Below are 6,833 nucleotides of genomic sequence, written 5' to 3' on the forward strand. Positions count from 1 at the left end.
GTGTTGTGTTTTTATTGGTGGATATATTGTAATTATTGGTTTGATCATATTGTTATAAACCTGTTGGTGGCACAGATGGGGGTAGTGGTGTGTGTGTAGTCAGCCGACGCAAAATCGCCCCAGGCCAGCGCTAGACGAGCGGTCAACCGTGACGAGTTACGACGATCGGCCGAGACGAGTGTCAACAAGAGGGTTCGGGAAGAATCGCCGTCGTGAACAGAGCTCATTAGCGTCACGAGAGTTGTAGTTATCTGACCACCTAGAAACGTCGAGCGGCGTTCTGTCCGGTTCTAGAAGGCCAGTAGGGACCCTATATAAAGAGCGGAGGTGTCGCAGTCAAGACGGTTCAGAGCCCGGTTCACTACAGTCCGGTCGACTGCAGCACAGTTCAGCGGTGTGGTTCTGTACGGAGCATTACGGCGGTTCAGTGCGGAGTACTGTCAAGTACAGTTGAGACGAACGGCGTCTTGATCTTGGTCTGTGATCGAGTCCGACACAACGAGCCCAAGTGTGTGAAGTCAGTCCCGAACTGTTGAACCCAGTGCAAGCCCGGAACGAGACGGAGAGGCCAGTGCAAGAGTTGATACGGCGGAACGGTGTTATCGGAGAGATATTTGTACAGTGTACGTGCTGCCAATTGTACAGTATTGGCTGTTATTTATGGACATTAATCCTTTACGTTATTTTGGAGCCCTGACTTGTCAAGTTCTTTAAGTTGGTGGTGTATGGTGCAGTTTGCAGAGAGCCTGGATAGTGAGATTCGTAACAATATGTAATGTTTTGTGTACAAGTAATGATTGAATGAAAAATCAGATGGAGAACATTTTGAGTTTTTAATTTGTAAACATAATTTTAGGTTAATTTTTTTTTTGACAGTTTACAAAAGGCTATCAGAGTCAATATTTTAAGGTCGAAGTTTTCTCTTTGCATTCAGTAAGGGACAATGGTCTGAACCAATGAGCTCAACATTGGACATATGCTGTGTAATTGTTGAGTTATAATTGTTGAACCTTTCAAATATATATGGTCTGACAGGTTCCTATTTTAATTGTATTTATAATTATCAGTGGAAACCATCAAATCCTATCTGTTAAAAATTATATCAAACTGAAAAGGATTATAAATTTTTAATACAATAATATTTATAGGGTCTCGTCTATATATTAAAAAAGCCACAGTGGATGAGGGGTAAAGCACTTGGCTTCCAAACTGGGGGTCCTGGGTTCAAATCTTGGTAAAGACTAGGGTCTTTTAGGTCTTCAGTGCACCCCTGAGTCCACCCAGCTCTAATGGGTACCTGACCTTAGCTGAGAAAAAGTTAAGGAGCTTGGTTGTTGTGCTGGCCACATGACACCCTCAATAGCCGTGAACCACATAAAAAGATGACCTTTACATCATAGCCCTTATAGATTAAAAGGTCTGAAAGGAAACTATATATTAAAAATCTTAGTAAAAAATAGAAGAAACTGTGCTTAATGTTTTTTCTTTCTTTTGGCAAATTCATGGCAGCCAAACTTTCTTTCACCAAAATGAATTATACGAAACATTCTCGCTACTCTCCCCCCATCTTTCTTAATAATTGAGACTAAACTATTTGAATGTCGACTTCCTCCAGGGTCAGGACTTGTCCAGCGTCTTCTGTTGTCTAGCTTGTCTTCACCACTATTCAGTATTGGGCTATTTTTCATTGCTGATGTTCCGTGAGCATCTTTAACTCATGCGATAATGTCTTGTAGATCTCGTCTGCTTGTCCTTCAATGACGTAAACATCGTCTGCAAACCTAGCATTGAAAACTTGCGCTCCACGGCCACGTTTAGTGCGTAGACTACTGTGTCCTAACAAGAGACTTCAATAACAAACTGAACAGAACCAATAAATGGAACGAATTTGAAAAGAAGACGAGAGACTAAGTCAGCAGACGACAAGCAGAAAGCATTTGAAACGTTGACTGCTAGGTCCACAATTATCAAATTGACAAGAGACATTTCAGAGTATACTGTAAACACCTTGCCATTCTAAAATACATGTTTGAGTTTACTATAAAGACATTTAAAGTTCTAAAATACATCTGTTAATATATAGACTGTGATAGTAAATGTTATTGTTTTATCAGGCCCGTCTCGTTATTGTAACCCAGTAACCCACATTACTGGCATGTCGAAAGAATGTGCTAATTAACAGATAGAGTGGATAATTGAATTCCTTTTAGGCCTATATATAGAGACAATCTAACAAAAGAAAGTAAGCATTTAAAAACAGACAAGAAAAGGTTTTTGTTGAGCCTACTATTACACAGACCTATAGAGTTGACATAGTTTGTCCACTTCAAAAGTTCAATGATTACGGTTTTGTTCTCGTCGGGTTCAATAACCTTTAGAATAATTTATAATAATGTGAAGTGGTACAACAGATGTATACTTCTTGTTGAACTTGATGCTGTTCATTACATTGCTCGATAACTATACAGAGGCATCAACCAGCATTTCCACTCTAGTTAATTTTGAAACACAAACCATAGTCGCGTGATCAACACAGAAAATCTCTCTGATAAGATTTCCTTTTAAACTAAGGACGGACGTCAGTCGACAAGTTTGATGTTGAGTGCGTGCGATGAGAAACTTAATACATTGATACTCTTAGGTCCGAGACTTTGCATTGGGAAATATCAATAACAATATGTGGAGATTAAAACATATTTAGATATTACATTTCCATCGGATTGTTCTTTACTTGGTTTAGCCATGGTTTAGCTATATACGAGACGCATTTAAAAGTAAATATTAGGTCTATGCATATTAGCCTTTTAGGATGAATCCTTTTGTTTTTTTCGCATTAAAAGAAATTTCTAATAATCGTGATTCTATGTGGGATGCTATTGCGAAATTATTGAACTTTTGGTTTATTTAGAAGACATTTTCTCTCTTGCTTTTACAGTGACCCACTTTCGGCATTAAAAAAAACGTGATTATTACCTTATAATTTAGAGACGTTACTTCAAAATCAAATAATTAGGACTATAAGCAGTGGCGTAGCTATGGTGGAGGGATGGGAGAGAATTTGAAAATCCCCACATGCCCCCACTTGAGGCGGTCCCCAAAAGATTGTTCGCATTTTTAAATTTTACATAAAATATTAACTATTACGTAAATATCTCATGTTAATATGTCGAATGTCAAAATGCAGGGGCCCCTAACGAGGTCAGGCCTACAGAGACCCCAAATTCCTATCTACGCCAGTGGCTATAAAATTTAATATATTTATTAGTTGTATTAAGTATAATTTAGTGGTATTTGTACGTGTATTCGTCAATAGTTCTATTCATACTCTCCATCGTCACTTTGGATTAAATGTACTTTGTGTTAATGTGTGTACTGTCTGTTAATGTGTGTACTGTCTAATATTGTGTGTACTGTCTGTGTATTGCTGTGTGTTATTGTGTGTGCTGTGTGTTATTGTGTGTACTGTCTGTTGCTGTGTGTACTGTCTGTTACTGTGTGTTATTGTGTGTACTGTCTGTTACTGTGTGTACTGTCTGTTACTGTGTGTTATTGTGTGTACTGTCTGTTACTGTGTGTACTGTCTGTTACTGTGTGTTATTGTGTGTACTGTCTGTTATTGTGTGCACTGTCTTTTACTGTGTGTTATTGTGTGTACTGTGTGTTATTGTGTGTACTGTCTGTTATTGTGTGTACTGTCTGTTACTATGTGTTATTGTGTGTACTGTCTGTTATTGTGTGTACTGTCTTTTACTATGTGTTATTGTGTGTACTGTCTGTTACTATGTGTTATTGTGTGTACTGTCTGTTATTGTGTGCACTGTCTTTTACTGTGTGTTATTGTGTGTACTGTCTGTTATTGTGTGTACTGTCTGTTACTATGTGTTATTGTGTATACTGTCTGTTATTGTGTGTACTGTCTTTTACTGTGTGTTATTGTGTGTACTGTCTGTTATTGTGTGTACTGTGTGTTATTGTGTGTACTGTCTTTTAGTGTGTGTTATTGTGTGTATTGTCTGTTATTGTGTATACTGTCTGTTACTGTGTGTACTGTCTGTTACTGTGTGCTATTGTGTGTACTGTGTGTTATTGTGTGTAGTATCTTTTAGTGTGTGTTATTGTGTGTACTGTCTTTTAGTGTGTGTTATTGTGTGTACTGTGTGTTGTTGTGTGTATTGTCTGTTATTGTGTGTACTGTGTGTTACTGTGTGTACTGTCTGTTACTGTGTGCTATTGTGTGTACTGTGTGTTATTGTGTGTAGTGTCTGTTACTGTGTGTTATTGTGTGTACTGTTTGTTGCTGTGTGTACTGTCTGTTACTGTGTGTACTGTCTTTTACTGTGTGTTATTGTGTGTACTGTCTGTTGCTGTGTGTACTGTCTGTTACTGTGTGTTATTGTGTGTACTGTCTGTTATTGTGTGTACTGTCTTTTAGTGTGTGTTATTGTGTGTACTGTGTGTTGTTGTGTGTACTGTCTGTTACTGTGTGCTATTGTGTGTACTGTGTGTTATGTGTGTACTGTCTGTTACAGTGTGTACTGTCTGCTATTGTGTGTACTTTCTGTTACTGTGTGTTATTGTGTGTACTGTGTGTTATTGTGTGTACTGTCTGTTACTGTGTATTATTGTGTGTTATGTGTGTTATTTTTTGTACTGTCTTTTACTGTGTGTTATTGTGTGTACTGTGTACTATTGTGTGTACTGTGTACTATTGTGTGTATTGTGTGTTATCGTGTCTACTGTGTACTATTGTGTGTACTGTGTGTTATTGTGTGTACTGTGTACTATTGTGTGTACTGTGTAATCTGTATTATTGTGTGTACTGTGTGTTGTTGTATGTGCCCTACTGTGTGTTAACTGTTAATGTGTGTATTGTGTATTATTGTGTGTACTGTGTATCATTGTGTGTAAGCCTACTCTTTGTTATTGTGTGTAGTCTACTGTGTGTTAATGTGTATTATTGTGTGTACTGTGTGTTAATGTGTGTCATTGTGTCTAGCCTACTGTGTGTTAAGGTGTGTTATTGTTTGTTAATGTTGTGTGTACTTAAATGTAATCATATTTAATTGGGAAAAAGATGCTGATTTATCAAATCTGACTTCATTAAGGCCTACAGCTATGTTTGTTGTTTATTTTTGTAACTTAGGCTAATGCTTTGTTGTTGTTGTTTATGCATTATTGTTATTTTTTGTGTCGTCTGTCCTGGAGTGTTTATAAGTTAAGTGAATGGCTGACTGGTCTTAAGTTATGTGCTTAGGACTGTTATCACGATAATTCCAGGTTCAAACCTTGCCCGCCATTTCCCGCCGTCCTGCAGGAGGTTTGGGCTGTAGCTTTATAACCTTCACTTCTGCTTCAAATCTTTCAACACACTCACACACACACACAAAGTTTGTTATTCTAGTAAAGGGAGCATTGTGGCTTCCTAGCTGGAGTTCGAATCTCGGCGAAGAAAGGAATTTTGAACTTCGGAATTTGAATTTCACCGAGTCCACCTGATTCTTATGGATTCCTGGCATTAATAGGGGAAAGTAAAGGCAGTTGTCTTGGCCATATGACACCCTCGATAACCGATGGCCATAGTAAGAGATGATCTTTATATCATCTGCCTTATAGATCTCTTTACAGTTTCTTCTAATAAACCATTCGTCTCTATTGTGTTTCGTTTCTTTGTGTTATTAAGAACTAAGAGGCCCCAAACCAGTAGGCCATGGCTAAAGTATGCCCAAACAGAGGATGCATAGGCCTATTCTAAAATCTATAGTAAGCCTATTGGTAAAACAAAATAACCCCCCAAAAATTCATTTTGATTAATGTTTTGTATTTCTAGATAAAATCTTTTAATTTATTATTATTATTTTAAGTTTCTGCTATCAAATATTCTCAAAGTAGGCCTACTTATGCAATTTGTAATAATTTGCTATTTACATTCCGACATGATGCTAATAAATTTGAGTTTAAAACCCCCTACCAGGGGGTTTCGCAGTTAAATCCCTCTCTTCTATAAAACAAATTAAAACAAAAATAATGTAAACGACAATCCCCATATTCCAAGAGCATTTATAAGGAAGATTTTGATTTGAAAACCCCCTCCGAAATTAGCGATAAAACCCCCTCTTGAATATAAGACTCTTCATTCATCAGTCACCAGATTCTATGAGCGTAGCCAAGAGACACACCAGCGGGGCTAGTAGCTATAGAATGCCTCTTCAATATAACAAAAGCAAATGACACACACACACAATTCTATGAGCGTAGCCAAAGGGGTTTGAAGCTAAAAAAAAATACCTCTTCAATATAACTACAAAAAAAAAAAACAACAACAACAACAAATTACACACTCAAAAATGAGCCTAGCCTATCCAAGGGGGGTTTTTAGTTTACCCCCCCCCCCCAACAAATGATGTTGACTATAAAACTTCCCTTTTCGATATAAAATCTAAAGCAAATATAGTCACCTAATTCCAAGAGCGTAGCCAAGAGAGGTTACACATTTCTACCAGTGGATGGGCTCCATTACTAAAGTGCAGTGAATAGTCATCTGTCGAAATTGAAAAGGATACACACACACTCATATATATATATATATGTTTTAACACCCCCACCCCGCCCCGAAAAAAAAATCCTGGCTACGCTTATGGGGCTTATATAGGACTCTTTTGTTCTGTCAATTCTTTCTTTTCCGCCATAATTGTTGGTCTTTAAAAATGTTTATTATTTTCATAGATCTATTTAGTGTTCTATAGTTTCAAATGCTTGCACATTTGCGAAAAGAAATGATTGTATATATATGTGTGTGTGTGTGTGTATATATCTTTTTCGACAATTTGTTATTA

Source organism: Biomphalaria glabrata, chromosome 3 (assembly GCF_947242115.1).
Source record: "Biomphalaria glabrata chromosome 3, xgBioGlab47.1, whole genome shotgun sequence".
In the NCBI taxonomy this organism is placed as follows: domain Eukaryota; kingdom Metazoa; phylum Mollusca; class Gastropoda; family Planorbidae; genus Biomphalaria; species Biomphalaria glabrata.